The sequence below is a fragment of the Triticum aestivum genome, chromosome 7A (assembly GCF_018294505.1).
Source record: "Triticum aestivum cultivar Chinese Spring chromosome 7A, IWGSC CS RefSeq v2.1, whole genome shotgun sequence".
NCBI classification, from domain to species: Eukaryota; Viridiplantae; Streptophyta; class Magnoliopsida; order Poales; family Poaceae; genus Triticum; species Triticum aestivum.
In genome coordinates this window covers 326449999-326474185 of record NC_057812.1, presented here as the reverse complement: position 1 = coordinate 326474185, position 24187 = coordinate 326449999, and positions in this window count along the sequence as shown.

The window sequence follows — 24187 nt, the reverse complement described above, 5'->3', positions numbered from 1 at the left end:
CCCCTCCAATTTGGCCCAAAACCCACCTAAACCTTCTCCATCATCTAGAGCTTTCGATCACGATCGCGTGGCCGAAAACCGCACCTCATTTGGACTCTCCTAGCTCCCTCTACCTCTATTTAATGTCCCCTCCCTAAATTCGCGGATCTTCCCCTTCCTCTAACCCTAAAAATCCACCGCGCCGCGCCGGACACGTCCGTGCCGGCCGGACACCGTCCGCCGCCCGCCCGCACCAGTGGCAGGCTGCCACGTGGCACCTCCTCCGCCCGCCGCCGCCGCGGCCCGGGAGCCTAGAGCCGGCCCCCGCGGCCCGCTCCCTCGCCCCGCCTCCTCGCGCCCGAGGCTGGGCCGGACCGCGCCGCCCCACCGCCCGGTCATCGCCGCCCCGCCGCCTCCGCGCCGGCCGCCGCGGCCCGCCTCGCCGCCCGGTGCTCGCCGCGCCACCGCCCTGCGTGGCTCCGGTCGCCGCCCCGCTCGCCTCGCTCGCCGGCCGTCTCCACCATCATCTCCGGTCACCTCCCCGGTGAACTCCGGCGAGATTCCGGCCGGATCCGGATCAGGACCAGATCCACCGGTCCCCGATCCAAACGCCCTCGCCCGTCCCCGCACCGCTCCGTCCCGATCCGCGAGATCCACTTTTCCCGAGGTGTGATTTTCTTCTAAGTTCCGAATTCCAGATCAAAGTGCTCATGTTCATAGTCTACTTTGCATCCGTAGCTCCGATTCATGCATATAGCATTTCAAAATGTTCATCTCAGAGAGTACATCATTTCATACCATTGCACCATTCTCATTTGAGTTCATCTTGATGCCCTAAATGCTGTTAGAAGGAGGCTACTTGAGATAATTGTCAGATCTCCTACTCCATTTAGCTTTTTGTCATTTTTGCCATGATTAATGTGTGCAGTATATGCCTTGATGCTCTATATATGTTTTGTTAAGGGTTTTGTCATCTTTCCAGAGGTGCAACCCATGTATTTTTGTGATGTGTGTGGTGACTAGCACAAGCTTGCATAGTGGTGCACTTGTTAATTCTGTTTTCAGGGATTTAGCATTTCCACTAAGTCCTTCATCTGCTTATCTCATGATGTCATATGTTCATGTTGTTTCCGAGTGATCCGTGCCTCTTTTGAGGATGATCAGTAAGGATGTTTTGTTAATATTGTAGTGCTATATCCATCCATGTCTTTGTTTGCAATTATGGAGCACCCTAGCTTGAGTCAATCGAGCTCTACTTTTGCTACTTTGTGAATCTGGGCAGATTGTCAACTTGTTTGCAATTTTGCTGATGATGTTGTAGTTGATCCGTGCATGCTATGCTTTTGTTCTTGCCATGTCTAGCTTGCATTTTGTGTGTTCTTGATGGATGTATGCTTAGCTTTTCATGACTTTCTCTGTAGTGAGTGCGTCGAGCTCGTAAACATGCCTACTTGAGATATGTTTCAGCATGCTCCAATTTTCACTAAGTCTGTGATCTGATTATGTTTTTGCTATGTTCACATGCTTGCAATTGTATTTTCTGATACCTTTTGGCTCAAGGTCACTAATGGACTTTTGTTAAGATATTTGAGTAGCTACATGCCATGCTTTACTTTGCCATGTTCAGTTCCTATAGCATATAGTTTTGTTGCTCCGAAGAGTGCCACCTGATCTGAAATTCCAGACAAGTGTTAGTTTCACTAAGTGTGAGATCTGTTTGTCATATGAATTTTTTCCATGCTTGTTTGAACCTGTTAATGGATGAATTGGCCGTAGCTCAGTGCTAGACTTTTGTTAAGCATCTTGTATGCCTCCCTGTCATGTATTTTGTTGTCATGTTTGGGTGCTGTAGCATGTTCATCTCATTGCATTTAGATGGCTACTTGCTGTAAATCGCAGACCGGTGTCATATTTGAATTGCTTGCCATTTCCAAACCGTAACTCCGATTCCGGTGTTCTTTATATCGTTTTCAAGCGATTTCATATCATCTTTCCAGTGGCACACTTGGATTTCCAAGTTGAGTCCAGGTTCATGCATTTCTTGTCTTATCTTGCATTTGCATCCCACATCGCATCCCGCATAGCATATCATCTTTGCATCATCTTGTTTGATCCTTGCACGTGGTTGATTGTGCCCTTGTTGCTTGTTTGTCTTGTTTGGGTAGAGCCGGTAGACGAGTTCTCTAACAAGGAGCCCGTTGAGTTTGCTTTCGAGGATCCAGTCAACTCTGACAACTGTGCAGGCAAGATGATCATACCCTCGAAATCACTACTATCTTTGCTATGCTAGTTTGCTCGCTCTTTTGCTATGCCATTGCTATGATTCCTACCACTTGCTTTCAAGCCTCCCAAATTGCCATGTCAAATCTCTAACCCACCATGTCCTAGCAAACCATTGATTGGCTATGTTACCGCTTTGCTCAGCCCCTCTTATAGCGTTGCTAGTTGCAGGTGAAGATTGGAGGTCGTTCCTTGTTGGAACATTTATTTACTTGTTGGGATATCATTATATTGCCATGTTATATTAATGCATCTATATACTTGGTAAAGGGTGGAAGGCTCGGCCTCTCGCCTAGTGTTTTGTTCCACTCTTGCCGCCCTAGTTTCCGTCATATCGGTGTTATGTTCTCGGATTTTGCGTTCCTTACGCGATCGGGTTATAATGGGAACCCCTTGATAGTTCGCCTTGATTAAAGCTTTTCCAGCAATGCCCAACCTTTGTTTTACCATTTGCCACCTAGCCTCTTTTCCCTTGGGTTTCCGGAGCCCGAGGGTCATGTTATTTTAACCCCCCCCCCCCCGGGCCAGTGCTCCTCTGAGTGTTGGTCCCCCCGAGCAATGTCCGGGGCTACCAGGGGCAACTCTGGGCTGGCCTACCCGACGTCTGGCTCATCTGAGTGTGCCCTGAGAATGAGATATGTGCAGCTCCTATCGGGATTTGTCGGCACATTCGGGCGGTGTTGCTGGTTTTGTTTTAACCTAGTCGAAGTGTCTTGAAGAACCAAGATACCGAGTCTGATCGGAACGTCTTGGGAGGAGGTCTATTCCTTCGTTGACCGTGAGAGCTTATCATGGGCTAAGTTGGGACTCCCCTGCAGGGATTTGAACTTTCGAAAGTCGTGCCCGCGGTTATGGGCAGATGGGAACTTGTTAATGTCCGGTTGTAGATAACTTGAACATTAACTTAATTAAAATGAATCAACTGAGTGTGTTACCATGATGGCCTCTTCTCAGCGGAGTCCGGGAAGTGGACACGGTGTTGGAGTAATGCTTGCACAGGTTGTTCTCTAGTTTCTCGCTCGCGCTTTGCCTCCTCTTCTAGCTCTCTTTTGCGAATAAGTTAGCCACCATAATTGCTTGTCGCTTGCTGCAGCTCCACATATATTTACCTTGCCATACCTGTAAGCTTAAATAGTCTTGATCGCGAGGGTGCGAGATCGCTGAGTCCCTGTGGCTCACAGATTACTATTACACCAGATGCAGGGCCTGATGATTCCGCTCCAGGAGACGCACTTGAGCTCAAGTGGGAGTTCGGCGAGGACTCTCAACGTTACTATGTTTCCTTTCCTGACGATCAGTAGTGTTGCCCAGTTGGGGGTGATCGGGACCGTGTCGCATGTTGGGTTCTCTTTTATTTTGGCGCCGTAGTCGGGCCATGAGTGTTTGGATGATGTAATCTTATTTATGTACTTGATTGACGTGGCGAGTGTAAGCCAACTATGTTATCTTCCCTTTTATTATCTATATTACATGGGATGTTTGAAGATTGCCTAACTTGCGACATATGCCTTCAATGCGATTATGCCTCTAAGTCGTGCCTCGACACGTGGGAGATATAGTCGCATCGAGGGTGTTACAGGGAACCCCTTGACAGTTCGCCTTAAGTAAAGCTCTTCCAGCAATGCCCAACGTTGGTTTTACCATTTGCCACCTAGCCTTTTTCTTTTCCCTTGGGAGTCGCGCTCCTGAGGGTCATCATTATTTTACCCCCCCGGGCCAGTGCTCCCCTGAGTGTTGGTCCAACTGAGCGATGTCCGGGGCTACCAGGGGCAACTCTGGGCTGGCCTACCCGATGTCTGGCTCATCTGAATGTGCCCTGAGAAAGAGATATGTGCAGCTCCCATCGGGGTTTGTCGGCACATTCGGGCGGTGTTGCTGGTTTAGTTTTACCCTGTCGAAATGTCTTGTAGAACCGGGATACTGAGTCTGATCGGAATGTCTCTGGAGGAGGTCTATTCCTTCGTTTGACCGTGAGAGCTTGTGATGGGCTAAGTTGGGACTCCCCTGCAGGGATTTGAACTTTCGAAAGCCGTGCCCGCGGTTATGGGCAGATGGGAATTTGTTAATGTACGGTTGTAGATAACTTGAACCTTAACTTAATTAAAATGAGTCAACTGCGTGTGTAACCGTGATGGTCTCTTTCCGGCGGAGTCCGGGAAGCGAACACGGTGTTGGAGTTATGTTTGACGTAGGTTGTTCTAGGATCACTTCTTGATCATAGTTTATCAATCATGCTTTGCCTTCTCTTCTCGCTCTCTTTTGCGTATGTTAGCCACCATATATGCTAGTCGCTTGCTGCAGCTCCACCTCATACCTTTTACCTTACCCATAAGCTTAAATAGTCTTGATCGCGAGGGTGCGAGATTGCTGAGTATCTGTGGCTCACAGATACCTCCAAAACCAGCTTGCAGGTGCCGTTGAACCATGCAGGTGACGCAACCAAGCTCAGGAGGAGCTCGATGTAGATCTTGTCCTTTGTGTTGTCCCATTTCCAGTTGATCAGTAGTGGAGCCCAGTTGGGGTCGATCGGGGACCTTGTCGCATTTGGGGTTCTTCTTTTATTTTGGTTCCGTAGTCGGACCTTGGTTGTATCTGGTTGATGTAATGCCTTATTCATGTAATTGTGTGAAGTGGCGATTGTAAGCCAACTATGTATCTTTTCCCTTATTGTATTACATGGGTTGTGTGAAGATTACCTCACTTGCGACATTGCTTTCAATGGGGTTATGCCTCTAAGTCGTGCTTCGACACGTGGGAGATATAGCCGCATCGAGGGCGTTACAAGTTGGTATCAGAGCCTTCCCCGACCTTAGGAGCCCCCATTGCTTGATTGTTTTTAGCAGCCGAGTTTGAGTCTAGAAAAATGTTTTGAGTCATTTAGGAATTACATATCGGAGAGGTTAGGAATTCTTTTTACTCCCCAGTCTCTTCATCGCTCTGGTGAGGCATCCTGACATAGAGTTTTGACTCTTCTCTCTCAAATTTCACTAAAAAAATTTAGGATCACACGGGTATCTTGGAATCGTTCCGATGGTTTTATGACGAGAACATTGTCTTGGTGCCTCCTGTCAGGGGTTTTGTGGAAATGCCCCGGGGAGTTGAGCTCCGAGGTGTTGTCGTCACAATTTTATCGTTGCAGTTCTGGAATACCTAAGTTTAGTTTCGCCGACATCGAAAATCTCTTTTATGCGGTTGTTGGTGAGATAACCTCGACGCCACCCAGTACTGGGGCGGGAGTTCGGGAGTATCGCCATAACTTATATAATAGATGCTTCTCGAAGGTTGAGGTAGACGATTTCCGAAGGTTTCTTGGTTATGTGTTGAAGGATGGATACAGCTGGATGTAGGATTTGCTAGATTTGGGTGAGATATTATGCTTCCCCTGTATCCCCAACACCTGATTGCATAACCGGAAAGGTTCGGGAGTTTCATAGGTGGGAATCAAGTAGCTCTTGGGATATCTTTCCGACAGATGTATGATATGAAATTGGGGTTCGATGTCTAGTGGTCCGCCTATTCACGGTCGGTTTTATAGTGGTCTCGTTGTGTCTTAAAGAGTCCTTGGCTATGCCGACTCGGGGACGCTTCGTATGTCATGTGCACTGCCTTGTACATGATGGTGTTGTACGATCGAGCCCGTGTAGGCCCCACCACGAAAACTTCAGACGAAATCTCTATCATATGTTTGTTCCGGCTTATTCTACAAGCCAATCCTTGGTTTTGTTTTCAGTTGTGGTATTCAAGTTGCTTCAATGTCAAATGTTGATTCCATTCCTTTCCTAAGTGGTGTTCTCACATTTCTATGTGAATGCAAATCCTTATTGACAATCGAGATTGTCATGTTAATTCTTTTTCAACCGGCGTGTTTTCTCTTCAAGTGGATCCGATCATTTCAACATCCGCAAGATCAATTATCAGTTCTTATCAACGGTGCTCATTTTATCTGTCCCAAGCTGCCTTTGTTTTCCCGCCCACCCACCCTTGTTTTCTTCGAAGACTCAGATTTCTTAATCAAGTATCATCTCAGTGATGAGAAGTATCTCCATTATTTTCCGTTAATATTCTTATCCGGTGATTCTCATGAAGATTCTAATGGAGCGTCAAGCTCACCATTCTTGTTCTTTTATTCTCCGGTGGAACCAATTCAAGCTTTGTTGATCATATCCTTTCCTCGTTTCTAATACCATCTCATAACGGTGCACCTCTTAATCATTCACATCCCGCTATACATTTGTTTCGGAGTGCTCAAGACATCTTGAAGATTCGTGTTTCCACTCTGCTTTTGTTTAAACTCTTTCGAGGTTGTTATCTCATTCAAGTCATTTAATTCAACCGGTGCAACCTCTCTTTCAAATCATTCAAGGGTGTTTCTTTTGAGTGGGCCCTAACCCACAGGTCTTTTCCCAGGATCTTACCTGACTCTTCTTATTTTCCCGGAGCTATCCTAAAATTTCTTTTCGAAGTTTGGCGTAAGAATGATTTATCATCAGTCAAATGTCTTTCTCCAAGATCTTTCAAATTCTTTTCATAATTGGTTCAACTTTTCTATTCTTCTTTATTCCGGAGTGTCTCAACAATTCACGGTGGTGTTACTCATCGTCTTTTCCAATTTTTGAAGACCAAAGAAGAGTTTCTCCTCAATCTTATCCGTTCTCTCAAAGATTCATGATGCTAGCCTTAGGCCATCCTCTCATAATTATTTTCGATCTTGAAAAATTCTTTTCACCCATTCGAAGCAATTCAAGAGTCTTCTCAGTTTGATTATCCGGAGTCCTTCATGTTTATTCGTTCTCAGCTTTTAGTTGCCATTCTCCAATCTTACCGGTGCATCGTTCAAGTGATCTCTAATTAGTTCGTGAACTATTCGTCTTCTTGTATCTAAATTCTCTCAAGTATCTTCGTTCATTTCATAATTCTTCCCGGTGTTTCTTTATCTTTACGTCGTTCATTTCCAATTCTTACGGTGGTTCATTCAAGATTCTCTTCTTTCGTTTATCATATCAATTTATTTGTTATTTCAATCATACCGGTGGTGCATGGAAGACCTTCCCAAGTTTGCGCTATATCTATCTTAATCCTTTCAACGAGAATAAGTAGTATGCCAAATTCATTGCTTGTCATCAATTTATTCTTGATTCACCCAAATGTTTAATTTCCTATTCCAGAGGCTCATCAAATTCTTGATTTCTTTTGTTCATCTTTCTTTTCCCGGAGTTACAAGTTCTCTCAATTATTTCACCATGGAGATTCATCTAAATCATTACAAGGTTTTACCTTGTGTTTTCAACTTCTCTTTCTTTTCGTTACCTTTTGGTTACTAGAGTTCTCATGAAGGTTCTACATGATGGTTCATCAAGGATTTATATTCCTTCTCGAAGTGTTCATCGAGATTATTTTCAGAGGAGATCAAGTTTTCTTCATTTTGCATTCCAAAGTGCAATTCTTTCTACCGTATCATTTCAGGTGGTTTTATGTCATTCTCGATAATTTGAGTTCATGTTTCATGATTCACATGTTGTTAAAAATGAGGTACTTTAAATCCATCAATCTCGTCATTGAAGTTATCTTGGGTTATATTTCACCTAAAGCCTTCCCTAAGGATTGTTTCTATCTATGGTGTTTATAAATGACCCAAGTTATTCATCTATCCTCCCGGTGAAATAAGTTTCTCATCTCCTTGTTGTTATCAATCCAATCTATCGTTTTCCGTTAGTGGCAGATTTTCACCTCTTGGCTTTGAGATGTTTTCCATAAGCCCACTTCAAGCCTATCTTTTCGTTGTTGGGTTTCCAACAACTCCGTTCGACCCTTCTCCTATAGATGCCTTTTCAAGCTCTTTTGTGGCAGAAGTTGGCATTTTCTTCTCCATTCTTCTATTTCAATTAGCTATCTTCTATTCTTTTGTTTCAGAGGTATTGTGATGTTGCTCTTCTCAACCCATCATATCGTTTGTCTAAGATCATGCTCTTTTCATGATTGTCCATTTAACCGGAGTGTCGTGTCCTCTGCTCAAGCTCTTTTCTTCCTATCTAGTCTTTCATCTCTTTTCAACCAGAGTGCTGTCAGAATTCGTTCTTCCTTGTTTCTTTTTCTAACGGAGTGTTTTCAACTTCATTCATCTTGGTTGTATTCTTTTCTCGTATGGCTTAACCTTTGCAAGGTTCTTTGGTTTCACTCGTTCGTCAATGAAGCAACTTAGTTTTACCTCTCCTCTCTTCTCTTCCGTTGTCCCTCCGGTGCCATTCTAGATCTCGGGACGAGATCCTCTCGTAGTGGTGGAGTGTTGTACCGCCCCGAGACCAATGTGCCAGGTGTCCTCGAGTTATTCGCTGTTGTTGCCTTGTCATTGCTTGCGTGTCATGCATTGCATATCGTGTCATCATGTGCATTTCATTTGCATTCGTGTTCGTCTCATGCATCCGAGCATTTTCCCCGTTGTCCGTTTTGCATTCCGGCGTTCCGTTCTCCTCCGGTGGGCATTTCAATCTTCTTCTCGTGTGTGGAGATTAAATATTTCCGGATTGGACCGAGACTTGCCAAGCGGCCTTGGGTTACTACCGGTAGACCGCCTGTCAAGTTTCGTGCCATTTGGACTGGGTTTGATACTCCAATGGTTAACCGAGGGACCGAAAAGGCCTCGTGTGTGTTGTAGCCCAACACCCCTCCATTTTGGCCCAAAACCCACCTAAACCTCCTCCATCGTCTAGAGCGTTCCATCACGATCGCGTGGCCGAGAACCGCACGTCATTTGGACTCTTCTAGCTCCCTCTACCTATAAATATGTCCCTCCCCCCGAAATTCGCGGTCTAACCCTAGTCTCCTTCCTCCACCGCGCATCCGGACGCGTCCGCGCCGCGTCGGACTATGTCCAGCCGCCGCTGCCACCTCGCTCCGACCAATCGGGCCTCGCCACATCAGCCGGCCGCCGCCCTCCTCCAACCGCGCGCCGCCACCTGGCCCGCCGGCTCCCCTCCCACCGCGCCAGGCCCACGGACCCGGATCTGGCCCTCCGGGCCCAAGACGCGCCGCCGCCCTTCTCGCTCGAGGCCGCGCCTCCCTCGCCGCGACGCCCGCGCCGGCTGCCGCCTCCGCCGCGATGCGCCTCGTCGCCGGCGCCGTTCTCCACCGCCGCCCGGCCACCGCCGCCGCACCATCTCGCCGCCTCGCCCCACCGCCATCGCCGGCCGCCGCCGCACCAGCTCGCCGACCGCGCCTCCCCGCCTTGCCAAGCCGCCGGCGCCTGCCGCCCTCGCCGCTCCGGCGACCAGCGCCGGTCAGAACCCACTCCGGCAGCCCCTTCTCCATTTCTGATGAAGGCCAAGCTGCTACAGTACCGCCGGATCCGATCCAGATCTGGATCTGAAAATATCTCAGGGTTGACTTTCTACTCCCGAAACCCTAATAATATGCCCCTGTTCATCATGCCGTAACTTTGCATCCGTAAATCTGATTAATGCATATAGCATATCAAAATGTTCGCCTCAGAGAGTACATCATTTCATCTCATTGCATCATTTTCATTTGAGTTCATCTTGATGCACGAAATGCTGTTAGAAGAGTGCTACTTGAGTTAATTGTCAGATCTGCTGCTCCATTTAGCTATTTGTCATTTTTGCCATGATTAATGTGTGCATGATATGCCCATGAGCTCTACATATGTTTTGTTAAGGGTTTTTCCATCTTTCCAGAGGTGCAACCCATGTATTTTTGTGATGTGTGTGGTGACTAGCACAAGCTTGCTAAGTGAGGCATTTGTTAATGCTGATTTCAGGGACTTAGCAATTCCACTAAGTCCTTGATCTGTTTTTCTCATGATGCCATATGTTCATGTTGTTTCCTAGTGATCCGTACCTCTTTTGAGAATGATCATTAAGGATGTTTTTTTAATCTTGTAGTTCTCTATCCATCCATGTCTTTGTTTGTAAGCATGGAGCACCCAAGCTTGAGTCAATCGAGCTCTACTTTTGTCCTTTCGTGAATCTGGGCAGATTGTCTAGCTTGCATTTTGTGTAGTTGATCCGTGCATGCTATGTCATTGTTCTTGCCATGTCTAGCTTGCATTTTGTGTATTCTTGATGGGTGTATGCTTAGATTGCCATGACTTGCTCTATAGTGAGTGCATCGAGCTCGTAACCATGCCTACGTAACAAGGAACTGATTATGTTTTTGCCATGTTCACATGCCTGCAATTGTATTTTCTGATCCCTTTTGGCTCAAGGTCACTAAGGGACTTTGGTTAAGCTCTTTGAGTAACTCCATGCTATGCTTTACTTTGCCATGTTCAGGTCCTGTAGCATATAGTTTTCATGCTCCGAAGTGTGCTACCTGATCTGAAATTCCAGACAAGTGTTAATTTCACTAAGTCTGAAATCTGTTTACCATATGCATTTTTGCCATGCTTGTTTGAACCTGTTAATGTATGAATTGGCCGTAGCTCAGTGCAAGACTTTTGTTAAGCATCATGAATGGATTCCTGCCATGTATTTTTTTGCCATGTTTGAGTGTTGTAGCATGTTCATCTTGTTGCATTTAGTTGGCTACTTGCTGTAAATCGCAGACCGGTGTCATATTTGAATTGCTTGCCATTTCCAAACCGTAACTCGTTTTCAAGCGATTTCATCTCATCTTTCCAGTGGCAAACTTGGTTTTCCATGTTGAGGCAAGGTTCATGCATTCCTTGTCCAATCATGCATATGCATCGCATACCGCATCCCGCATATCATATCATGTTCATGTGTTGGTTGTTTACTATGTTGTGTGCTTCTTTTCCGGTGTTTGCTTCTTCGGGTTGGTTCCGTTAAAGTCGCGTTCTGAGGACCCGTTCGTCTATGTTCCGTTTGTCTTCTTCATGGACTCATTCTTCTTCCTTGCGGGATTTCAGGCAAGATGATCATACCCTCAAAATCACTTCTATCTTTGCTTGCTAGATGCTCGCTCTTTTGCTATGCCTATGCTTCGATACCTACCACTTGCTTATCATGCCACCCATATTGTTGAACCAAGCCTCTAACCCACCTTGTCCTAGCAAACCGTTGATTGGCTATGTTACCGCTTTGCTCAGCCCCTCTTATAGTGTTGTTAGTTGCAGGTGAAGATTGAAGTTTTGTTCCTTGTTGGAACATGGAGATGTTGTTCCTGGTTGGAACATGTTTACTTGTTGGGATATCACAATATATCTTAATTAATTAATGCATCTATATATTTGGTAAAGGGTGGAAGGCTCGGCCTTATGCCTGGTGTCTTGTTCCACTCTTGCCGCCCTAGTTTCCGTCATATCGGTGTTATGTTCCCGGATTTTGCGTTCCTTACGCGGTTGGGTAATAATGGGAACCCCTTGACAGTTCACCTTAAGTAAAGCTCTTCCAGCAATGCCCAACATTGGTTTTACCATTTGCCACCTAGCCTTTTTCTTTTCCCTTGGGAGTCGCGCTCCTGAGGGTCATCATTATTTTACCCCCCCCCCCGGGCCAGTGCTCCCCTGAGTGTTGGTCCAACTGAGCGATTTCCGGGGCTACCCGGGGCAACTCTGGGCTGGCCTACCCAACGTCTGGCTCATCTGAGTGTGCCTTGAGAAAGAGATATGTGCAGCTCCTATCGGGATTTGTCGGCACATTCGAGCGGTGTTGCTGGTTTAGTTTTACCCTGTCGAAATGTCTTGTAGAACCGGGATACCGAGTCTGATCGGAATGTCTCGGGAGGAGGTCTATTCCTTCGTTTGACCGTGAGAGCTTGTGATGGGCTAAGTTGGGACTCCCCTGCAGGGATTTGAACTTTCGAAAGCCGTGCCCGCGGTTATGGGCAGATGGGCATTTGTTAATGTACGGTTGTAGATAACTTGAACCTTAACTTAATTAAAATGAGTCAACTGCGTGTGTAACTGTGATGGTCTCTTTCCGGCGGAGTCCGGGAAGCGAACACGGTGTTGGAGTTATGTTTGACGTAGGTTGTTCTAGGATCACCTCTTGATCATAGTTTATCGATCGTGCTTTGCCTTCTCTTCTCGCTCTCTTTTGCGTATGTTAGCCACCATATATGCTAGTCGCTTGCTGCAGCTCCACCTCATACCTTTTACCTTACCCATAAGCTTAAATAGTCTTGATCGCGAGGGTGTGAGATTGCTGAGTCCCTGTGGCTCACAGATACCTCCAAAACCAGCTTGCAGGTGCCGTTGAACCATGCAGGTGACGCAACCAAGCTCAGGAGGAGCTCGATGAAGATCTTGTCCTTTGTGTTGTCCCGTTTCTAGTTGATCAGTAGTGGAGCCCAGTTGGGGTCGATCGGGGACCTTGTCGCATTTGGGGTTCTTCTTTTATTTTGGTTCCGTAGTCGGACCTTGATTGTAACTGGTTGATGTAATGCCTTATTCATGTAATTGTGTGAAGTGGCGATTGTAAGCCAACTATGTATCTTTTCCCTTATTGTATTACATGGGTTGTGTGAAGATTACCTCACTTGCGACATGGCTTTCAATGCGGTTATGCCTCTAAGTCGTGCTTCGACACGTGGGAGATATAGCCGCATCGAGGGCGTTACAGAGTCGCTGCCCACCGAGGACGTTGATGTCTACTACACAACCTTCTTCTTGTAGACGTTGTTGGGCCTCCAAGTGCAGAGGTTTGTAGGACAGTAGCAAATTTCCCTCAAGTGGATCACCTAAGGTTTATCAATCCGTAGGAGGCGTAGGATGAAGATGGTCTCTCTCAAGCAACCCTGCAACCAAATAACAAAGAGTCTCTTGTGTCCCCAACACACCCAATACAATGGTAAATTGTATAGGTGCACTAGTTCAGCGAAGAGATGGTGATACAAGTGGTATATGGATGGTAGATAAAGGTTTTTGTAATCTGAAAATATAAAAACAGCAAGGTAACTAATGATAAAAGTTAGCGTAAACAGTATTGCAATGCTAGGAAACAAGGCCTAGGCTTCATACTTTCACTAGTGCAAGTCCTCTCAACAATAATAACATAATTGGATCACATAACTATCCCTCAACATGCAACAAAGAGTCACTCCAAAGTCAATAATAGCGGAGAACAAACGAAGAGTTTATGGTAGGGTACGAAACCACCTCAAAGTTATTCTTTCCAATCAATCCGTCGGGCTATTCCTATAAGTGTCAGAAACAGCCCTAGAGTTCGTACTAGAATAACACCTTAAGACACAAATCAACCAAAACCGTAATGTCACCTAGATACTCCAATGTCACCTCAAGTATCCGTGGGTATACACCAAATATACACCAAAGCTAGTTCAAGATCTTCTAAACCCGCTCTTTCCACAACCCCGCGCCCTGTCAACCGTATTAGGGATTCCCTGTGATCCCATAGGTGTCGTTTCCCTGACATCTTTGGCGTGCTAGGTAGGGGGCGTGGACTGTGAAATCTGGCTTTTAAGTCAACTCATCGACTCCTTCGTCGCGATGGCTCGAGATAAGAAGGCTACATCGATCAGCCACGCTCTGGCGCCGTCAGCCAGGCGAGGCAATGATGTCCGCAGCCGCAACAGCCAGCCACATGGCAAAGGAAAAGCTAAGTCACACAAAACCTGAGAAATTCCTTTTTAATATAAGGTTATTCTCCTCGAAAAATCGTGCCCCTTGTATGGAAAACCTTTACGTGATGGAACCCTTCCTCTATTGGCAACACCCTCGTTCTGGTTCGAGTCCGCTCAATAGTTCAAGTGGCTACGCTGAGAACGGCAGGGTGGCTTTCCTGGCAGCAAGCGCCCCCCGGCTGGCTGCTAAGGGTCAATTCTTCAAAGCGCCATAGCATGGGTTTGCGCGCCGACAAACCTATCCAACTATGCGTAGGGTGTGTACATGCAAGAAAAGATCGAATAGGAAGATAGCATGCTTCATTTCAAACTACTGCAGGGTTATGTTACATCAATAGTTGGTGCGGTTCTAACTTAAGATAAAATTGTCTTGGTCATGAACTCGCAGCAGCGATGAGAAAAAGGGTGCCTAGTGCTACCTCTTGAGCACTGAATTAGCTTTAGATTACTATAGACTGTTCTGTTTTTGACAGATTCTGTTTTTCGTGTGTTGTTTGCTTATTTTGATGAATCTATGGCTAGTAAAATAGTTTATAAACCATAGATAAGTTGGAATACAGTAGGTTTAACACCAATATAAAGAAAGAATGAGTTCATTACAGTACCTTGAAGTCGTGTTTTGTTTTCTTTCGCTAACGGAGCTCACGAGATTTTCTACTTTAAGTTTTGTGTTGTGAAGTTTTCAAGTTTTGGGTGAAAAAATTGATGGATTATGGAACAAGGAGTGGAAAGAGCCTAAGCTTGGGGATGACCATGGCACCCCAAGATAATATAAGGACACCTAAAAGCCCAAGCTTGGGGATGTCCCGGAAGGCATCCCCTCTTTCGTCTACTTCCATCGGTAACTTTACTTAGAGCTATATTTTTATTTACCACATGATATGTGTTTTGCTTGGAGCGGCTTGTATTATTTGAGTATTTATTTGTTAGTTTTCCACAACCATCCTTGCTGTACACACCTTTTGAGAGAGACACACATGATTCGGAAATTGTTAGAATACTCTATGTGCTTCACTTATATCTTTTAAGTTATATAGTTTTGGCTCTAGTGCTTCACTTATATCTTTTACGGCACGGTGGTGGATTTGTTTAATAGAAACTATTGTTCTCTCATGCTTCACTTAGATTATTTTGAGAGTCCTACAAAACAGTGTGGTAATTTGCTTTAATTATGTTAGGCATTCAAGATTAATACAAAACTTATGAGTGTGTTGAATACTATGAGAAGTTTGATACTTGATAATTGTTTTGAGATATGGAGATGGTGATATTAGAGTTGTGCTAGTTGAGTAGTTGTGAATTTGAGAAATTCTTGTGTTGAAGTTTGTGATTCCGTAGCATGCACATATGGTGAACCATTATGTGAAGAAGTTGGAGCATGATTTGTTTATTGATTGTCTTCCTTATGAGTGGCGGTCGGGGACGAGCGATGGTCTTTGTCTACCAATCTATCCCCCTAGGAGCATGCGCGTAGTACTTTGCTTCGATAACTAATAGATTTTTGCAATAAGTATATCAGTTCTTTATGACTAATGTTGAGTCCATGGATTATATGCACTCTCACCCTTCCACCATTGCCAGCCTCTCTAATACCACGCACCTTTCGCCGGTATCATACACCCACCATATACCTTCCTCAAAACAGCCACCATACCTACCTATCGTGGCATTTCCATAGCCATTCCGAGATATATTGCCATGCAACTTTCCACCATTCCGTTTACTATGACACACTCCATCGTTGTCATATTGCTTTGCATGATCATGTAGTTGACATTTTAGTTGTGGAAAAGCCACCATTCATAATTCTTTCGTACAAGTCACTCATGCATCATTGCTATCCCGGTATACCGCCGGAGGCATTCATACAGAGTCATACTTTGTTCTAGTATCGACTTGTAATCATTGAGTTGTAAATAAATAGAAGTGTGATGATCATCATTCATAGAGTATTGTCCCAAAAAAGAAGAGAAAGGCCAAAAAAGGAAGGCCCAAAAAAAAATAAAAATAGAATAAAAAGGGACAATACTACTATCCTTTTTTCCACACTTGTGCTTCAAAGTAGCACCATGATCTTCATGATAGAGAGTCTCCTATGTTATCACTTTCATATACTAGTGGGAATTTTTCATTATAGAACTTGGCTTGTATATTCCAATAATGGGCTTCATCAAAATGCCCTAGGTCTTCGTGAGCAAGCGAGTTGGATGCACACCCACTTAGTTCTTTTTGTTGAGCTTTCATATACTTATAGCTCTAGTGCATCCGTTGCATGGCAATCCCTACTCAATCACATTGATATCTATTAATGGGCATCTCCATAGCCCGTTGATATGCCTAGTTGATGTGAGATTATCTTCTCCCTTTTTTTCTTCTCCACAACCACCATTCTATTCCACATATAGTGCTATGTCCATGGCTCACGCTAATGTATTGCGTGAAGATTGAAAAAGTTTGAGAACACCAAAAGTATGAAACAATTGCTTGGCTTGTCATCGGGGTTGTGCATGATTTAAATACTTTGTGTGGTGAAGATGGAGTATAGCCAGACTATATGATTTTGTAGGGATAACTTTCTTTGGCCATGTTATTTTGAAGAGACATACTTGCTTAGTTAGTATGCTTGAAGTATTATTATTTCTATGTCAATATTGAACTTTTGTCTTGAATCTTTTGGATCTGAATATTCATACCACAATTAAGAGAATTACATTGAAATTATGCCAAGTAGCATTCCAGATCAAATATTCTGTTTTTATCATTTACCTACTTGAGGACGAGCAGTAATTAAGCTTGCGGATGCTTGATACGTCTCCAACGTATGTATAATTTTTGATTTTTCCATGCTATATTATATCCAGTTTTGGACATTATTGGGCTTTATTATACACTTTTATATTATTTTTGGGACTAACCTATTAACCAGAGGCCTAGCCCAGAATTGCAGTTTTTTGCCTATTTCAGAGTTTCACAGAAAAAGAATATCAAACGGAGTCCAAACGGAATGAAACCTTCGGGACCGTGATTTTCGGAACGAACACAACCCAGAGGACTTGGACCCTACGTCAAGAAAGCAACCAGGAGGGCACGAGGTAGGGGGGCGCGCCTACCCCCCCCCCCAAATTCCGTTTTGCGTACACTGCGTTGGTTTCTTGACGTAGGGCTCCCCCCAGGCCCTTGGGGGGGGGGTAGGCGCGCCCCCCTACCTCGTGCCCTCCTGGTTGCTTTCTTGACATAGGGTCCAAGTCCTCTGGATCGTGTTCGTTCCGAAAATCACGTTCCCGAAGGTTTCATTCCGTTTGGACTCCGTTTGATATTCTTTTTTTGCGAAACTCTGAAATAGGCAAAAATACAACAATTCTGGGTTGGGCCTCCGGTAAATAGGTTAGTCCCAAAAATAATATAAAAGTGTATAATAAAGCCCAATAATGTCCAAAACAGGATATAATATAGCATTGAACAATAAAAAATTATAGATATGTTGCAGACGTATCACCTAGTCCTGGCGTTGGCCCTCCACCCTCTTGACTCCGTCGACGCAGTTGATGATGGGCTCGATACGCTCTTCGAGCGTCATGAGGTCCGTACCCTCCGGCAAGCTCTCCAGTGCGTCGGTGAAGTCGACGCTTAGGTTCCAGAATGTCGCCTTGGTGAGCACCTTGGTCAGGGCGCCCCGGTAGTGCCTCCGGGACTCATTCACTAGATAAACTGCTCGATTGGAGCAGAGATGCTCCAGGGCGTCGAGGACACCCTCTAAGAACATGGTCAGCCTGGCATTAGGGCTCATGTTCGGCTCTAGGGAGTACCTGACATCCTCCTGGTGACGTCGACGAGGTGGCTGATCCAGAGTTTTATGCTCTTCGCGTAATCCTTGTGCTCGGCGGCGTCATCACTCTGCAGCTGCTTCTCGTCCTCCAGGACCTTGTTCAGGGTCTCCTCACGGGTCCCGGCCTCCAAAAGCTTCCCTTCCAAGCCACTCAGCTTCAGCTTCAGGTCGTTGATGGAGTCGTTGGCCTCGGAGAGCACCTTGGCCTTGTCGGAGATGGCGACCTACGCATCCGCCAGAGTGCGGTTGGCCGTGTCCCTCTCCTCCGTCAGCCCCAAGATCTTCTTCTTCAGCTCCTCCCGCTCCAGTTCCAGCTTATCCACCTTGCCGGCGTGGTCCAGGGCCAGAGCATCGAGTGTGTCCTTATGCCCCTGGTCCAGCTCCTGGGTCCGCTGCGCAACAATATTCCCGACCTCCTCGTCCTTGCCGCGGAGCATGACAGCAAGCGCCTGCTCACGCGCATCGAGGTCTTCCTCCTGGCTGTCCAGTAGAGCTTGCTGCTGCTGCAGGGTGGATTCATCCTTGGCTGCTGCTCCTTTGCCACCTCTTGGACCTTCTTGATGTCGGCCTGCTTCAGGATGAGCTCTTGCTTGCGCTCATCTTGGGCAGTCCTCAGCTCTTCCCAGGCCTCGGTGAATCAGACCAGCATCTGTGCGACGTGCTTCCCAAAATCCGCCTCCGCCTTGTCCACCACTGCCATCCTGGACTTCACCTTGTCCTAGCGAGCACGGTGGAGCTCTTGGAGCTTCTACAAGTTGGCGCTCATGGACCGAAGACGCTGATCCTCCTGGGAATCAACGCCGCTGGCGCTCGGTTCGTTGACAACCTAGAGCCCAGCGGTGGCGAGCACCTCATCATGGAACACCTCCCCTTCGGCTGGCGCTCTGGTGCTCGCTATCCCTGAGAGGCGGACGAACAGGTCATCGCCCACCCTTAGGTACTTACCCGGGGCAGGGGCTGCAGGGGAGGATGGTTGGTCGTTGTCGACCTCCTCCTCGGCGGGCCCCTCGCTGCCTTCCCCGGCAGCCCCCTTGATGGCCTCCTCAGTAGCGGCCTTGCCGGCCTCCCCAGCAGCGGTCCCGATGGTCTCCCTGGCAGGCCCCATGTCGGCCTCCTCAATGGCGGACTTGGTGACTTCCTCAGCCGTGATCTTGGCGGCCTCAGCTTTGACGTCCTTGGCGACCTCCCCAATTACAGTGTCGAGGTCCTCATGGTCCATCGAGGGAGGGTCTGTAAACAAAAAGGGAGGACGAAACAAGGCCAAGATCAAGGTTCAGGACAAAAAAAGGGGGGGGGGCGGGAGGCAGGCCGCTTACCCGTGCCAAGCTGAGAAGCGATTCCCTCCCTGCGAACATTCGTTGCTAGGACGGAGCCGCCAGCACCCAAGTTCGCCTCCTCCTCCTCCATGTGCATGGGATCGGCGGAGGTTGCCCTTGACGGGGACGCACCTTTGGGCGGCATGGTCGATGGGGGTGGCGTGCTGGGAGTGACCCTCAGCGGCTCCTCCTGCTGCTCTCCTCCTACAAACCCGGCAAGGTCAGCACCAAGAATTCGGGCCCCAACGCTCTTCGCTAGGGAGCGAGTAATGAACTTACGCTGGGGGCTGGAGCGAGGGTTGCGTCGAGGTCTAGTATTCGGGTTGATATCCACCACCACCGGCGTGCGCGAAGTGCTCGCCGGGGCTTGTCGCCCGTCGAAGCCTTGGCCCTCTTTGCCACCCTCTCGGCCAGTGTCTCCGTGTTGCTTCAAAGACAAGATCATGTCAAGGGAGATATCACAGGCTAAAGGGTCATAAATGATGATGGGCGATGTGCTAACTCCTCCTCCCCCTATGGCCTCCTCTTCCTCTTCGGGTTGAAGGAACCGAGGTCAAAATCGGCCTCTGGATCACTGCTCGAACGGGGAGGAGAAGGGGATGGGGTCCTGTGCCGCTTGGACGAGGAAGAAGCGACGGCTGTTTCCTTCTTCTTCACTATCGCGGCCCTCGTCTGGCGCACGAGCTGCACCTGGGCCCGTTGCCGTTGCGTTGTCCTTCTAGGTCGGACTGTCTCGCTAGAGCTAGCCCGCCGCAGGACGCGTTTCCTCCCTGGAGCCGAGGAGTCATCCGCCTTGGCCTCCTCTTCGGACGACTCCTCGACCACGTCTTCAACAAGGGGAGCCCCGGCGCCGGCGCGACTGGCCTCCACGTCAGACCCCGCCCACTCGGAGAGTTTCTTCTCTTCTGCGGCCGTGTCGGCCTTGTCCTCCATGGTGCCAATGCTGCCGACCACCTTGGCAAGTTCCGCCTCCTCCGCCCTGGCAGCAATATACGCCTGCTCCGCCTTGGTGGTGTCGCGGATGAGCAGCGGCTCGTCACAGACATACCGCTCCCACAGGTTGTCAAAGAAGGCCTGCACCCGCTCCGCTTCTGGCTCAGCCCAGCTTGGATCGAGGTCGTGTGCATTGAAGTCCAGCATCATAGCAATGGTGGCGGTCTGGCAAGAGTTGTTGCTCAACGGGACCACTCCCGCTGGCAACCCAAACAAAGACCCACCGGCCTTGACGGCCTTGACGGCCTTGCCGGCCTTACCGGCCTTCTTGGCCTTCTCGGCCTTCTCGGCCTTGCCGGTCCTCTCGACTCCGCCGGCCTCATCGACCTTGAGCTAAAACAGCCTCTGGCAGAGGTGGCCATGCTGCAGCACCATGAAATTGTGTTTCAAGCCAGGGCGGAGCCTCATGATGTCGGCCGCATTCCTGAAGTCCCACGCCGGCCTCCCATTGTTGTGCAGTGGGGCAATCCGGTGACGGATGAAGTCAGACCCAATCATCTCGAGGGTGAGTCCATCCGAAGTGAGGCGATGGATCCTGGTGGTGGCCACTGTGAGCTTTTCGTCGTTGGCGTTGACATCGCCCCACTCTTTTCTGCGGACCGGCGCCGCCTGGGGACCCGGCAGAACTCCTGCAGATCTGCCTGCTCAATCCAGCACCACCGGCCCCTCCACTCTTCCCACTACTCCTTCTGGGCACCCTCCGGGTACGTGCCCCTGCCCTGGGTCCTAGGGATCCAGGTAACGCAGCCAGAGATGGCACCCCTTGGCTGGATGCGCAGATAGAAGTGGTGGCGGAAGAGCGCCGTGCTGGGGAGCACTCCGGCGAAGCCCCCGTAGAGATGGGAGAAGAAGGCCATGCACGCCATGGCATTCGGCGTGAAGTCCAGAAGGTGAAAGCCATAGGTATGCATCATGTCATTGAAGAAATCGGAGAAAGGGGGCATAGCCCGCATGAGAAGTAATAAACAAAGAAGGGGTACCGATTCGGGCCGTCCTTGGCGAAGGCGGCGGGGATGATATGCATGACAGGGTGCCCCGTCATCTCCCTTCCCCACAGGGGCCTTAACATGTCCCTGAGGATGAGCGCGTCGACCGTCGAGGTAAAGAAGGTGTGCTGCATCCGAAGCTCCACCAACTCGCTCTCCTCCACCTCCTTCCCTTCGCCTTCTTTGGCCGCACCCTTGCCATTGCCAGTCTTGGGCACCATGGCGGCTAGGAGGGATGAGTGGTCAAAGGATATGTGGGCACGGCGGCAACAAGCAGAGGCGAGGGCTCCGATTTGTGCCTGAGGAAGAAGAGGGGAACGGCAGTTCCAAGATTGGAAGAAGGTGCGGAGGGTAAATGAGCAGTGCCCCTGCGGTTACCTCTTTTTTATGGGGAAGACGTGGGCTACTTCTTTACTATTCACCATGAGGTGACGCAAGCGCGCTGCAACCGCCCCACGCACGACCACCACATCACGCACTCAATGCGGGTTGTGGGGAAGCGCAACTGGCGAAGGAGTTACCGCAGTAAAAACTCTACCATGCGTGCCCGCGCACCGTTCTGGGCCTGGCCCAACAACGCTCCGCGCTTATGTATGGACTAGGCCCGGGGCTCCTGTCGGTGTACAAAAGTAGGGGCACTTATGTACCCCTTTACTTGTGCACGGGCAGTCGTAACCACACCTGCGGCCGGGCTCGGCAGGGCAGAGGAAGCAAAGATACAAACCTGTCGATGCGGGACCCAAGCGAGAAGCATAAAGAGCAAAGAGACAAGATGGGCTTCCCCCCGGCAAGAGCCTTGTCGGGGCGGCCTACATTGCCCCGGCAAGAGCCTTGCCGGGGCAACTTGCCCAACACCAGCAAGACCGCCGCCCTTGAGCCTGAGAGTTATGACGCCATTGACAAGCGTTAAGACCGAGGCTCGGGAGCGCCTGCATGGTGGCATGCAGATCTTTGTGGAGACTCAAGGCGTGCAAGACAAGATGAGAACCGAATGATGAAGGCCCCCAACAAGACCCTTGCCGGGGACGCCCACAAGACCCCGGCAAGATCATTCTTGGGGTCCCGACAAGACTCTTGCCGGGGACATCTGCGGGGCCACAACAAGGCCCGCACTTACCAAGGTTTCACTGCCCCATGGCCGTTCTGACGCAGCAGCCAGCCTGCCAACTAGGCACGCACCTACGTGGCAGCATGCAGCTTCTAGGCCTACCAGGCAAGCACCTGCGTGGTGGCATACATATATTCGTGAAGACCCTGCCACCACACCATCTCAGTAGCCAGCCAGCCAGCATGGCGTCGCATGCCTTGTCTCCCTAGCCGCGTGTCGAAGCAAGGCGAGGCGGCGATGGACGGGACGAGCCTCTTTGCCATCCCCGATGAAGCAAGAGAACATATAGGCGGCGCATTAAATGCGTTTGTCCTATGATGTCAGGAGATAAACTTGTAGACTGTAGACACTTTCCACCTCTTGTGTGCAGCTATGGCAGCCCCTTTGACATATAAAAGGAGGCCCGAGACGTAAAGGATTCGGACTTTTTGGACTAGGCATGCACCGTAGCTAGTTTAAGATCTCAAGAACACCAAATATACACCAAAGCAGGACTAGGGTATTAAGCATCGTTTGCGGCCCGAACCTGGATAAAATCCCCCCCCCCCCCGCGTTGATCTTCTAAACCCACTCTTTCCACAACCCCGCGCCCTGTCAACTGTAGTAGGGATTCCCTATGATCCCATAGGTGTCGTTTCCCCGACAGGTTCGTTTGGCCTATTTTATACATTAACCGAGTTTCTGTGCATTTAATGTGCATAATTCAAATTTGAACTACAAGCACATGCTCCATTGCACCAAAGTTGGTTGAAAAATCACATGTCTGTCCTTGGGTGAATTTCAAGGTCCCATGAAAGAAATGGGAATTAAATTCAAACATCTGGGCGTCGTTGCTCGGCCAGAAAGATTGAGAAACTTGGTTTTTTAATTCCTATAAATCCAAAACACGCCTGAAAATCATGAAACTTGGCATGGTGTCATGACATGGCACCAACATGCTGCAGTAATTTTTTTGGCCGAATTGGGACAAGCTTTGGTGTAAGCTTCTTGCAAACCGGAGCTTCCCTCAAGAAGGCTCGTGGTTCCAAGAGGGAACGTGTCAACCTCATGTGCAAAACGACATACGTACATTGCCTTCTCCAGCCTTAATTTATTACACACGCAGATTAGACCAAATAGAAGTATCGTGATAAATTTTGGAATTATTCCTAGTCCGCTTGGCCTTTTTATACATTGATTGAGTTTATGCGCATTTAATGTGCATAATATAAAATTTGAACTACAAGCACATGCTCTAGTGTAACAAAGTTGGTTGAAAAATCACATGTCTGTCCTTGGGTGAATTTATAGGTCCCATGCAAGAAATGGGAATGAAATTCAAACATCTGGGCGTCGTGGCTCGGCCGGAAAGATTGAGAAACTTGGTTTTTCAATTCCTATGAATCCAAAACACGCCTGAAAATCATGAAACTTGGCATATTGTCATGACATGGCTCCATCATGATGCGGTAATTTTTTGGCCGAATTGGGACAAGCTTTGGTGTAAGCTTCTTGCAAACCAGAGCTTCCCTCAAGACGGCTCGTGGTTCCGAGAGGGAACGTGTCACCTCCGTGTGCGAAACGACATATGTATACTGCATTCTCCTGCCTTAATTTTTTAACACAAGCATATTAGACCAAATAGAAGTATCGTGCTAAATATTGGAATTATTCCAAGTTCGTTTGGCTTTTTTACACGTTAAATGATTTTCTGCACATTTAATGTGCATAATTCAAATTTGAACTACAAGCACATGCTCCAGTGCACCAAAGTTGGTTGAAAAATCACATGTGTGTCCTTGGGTGAATTTCTAGGTTCCATGCAAGAAATGGGAATTAAATTCAAACATTTGGGCGTCCTAGCTTGGCCGGAAAGATTGAGAAACTTGGTTTTTTTAATTCCCGTACATCCAAAACACGCCTGAAAATCATGAAACTTGGCATGGGGTCATGACATGACACTAACATGCTGCGGTATTTTTTTTGGCTGAATTGGAACCAGCGTTGGTGTAACCTTCTTGCAAACCGGAGCTTCCCTGAAGAAGGCTCGTGGTTCCGAGAGGGAACGTGTCACCTCCGTGTGCAAAACGACATACGTACACTGCCTTCTCCCGCCTTAATTTTTTTACACAGGCATATTAGACCAAATAGAAGTATCGTGCTA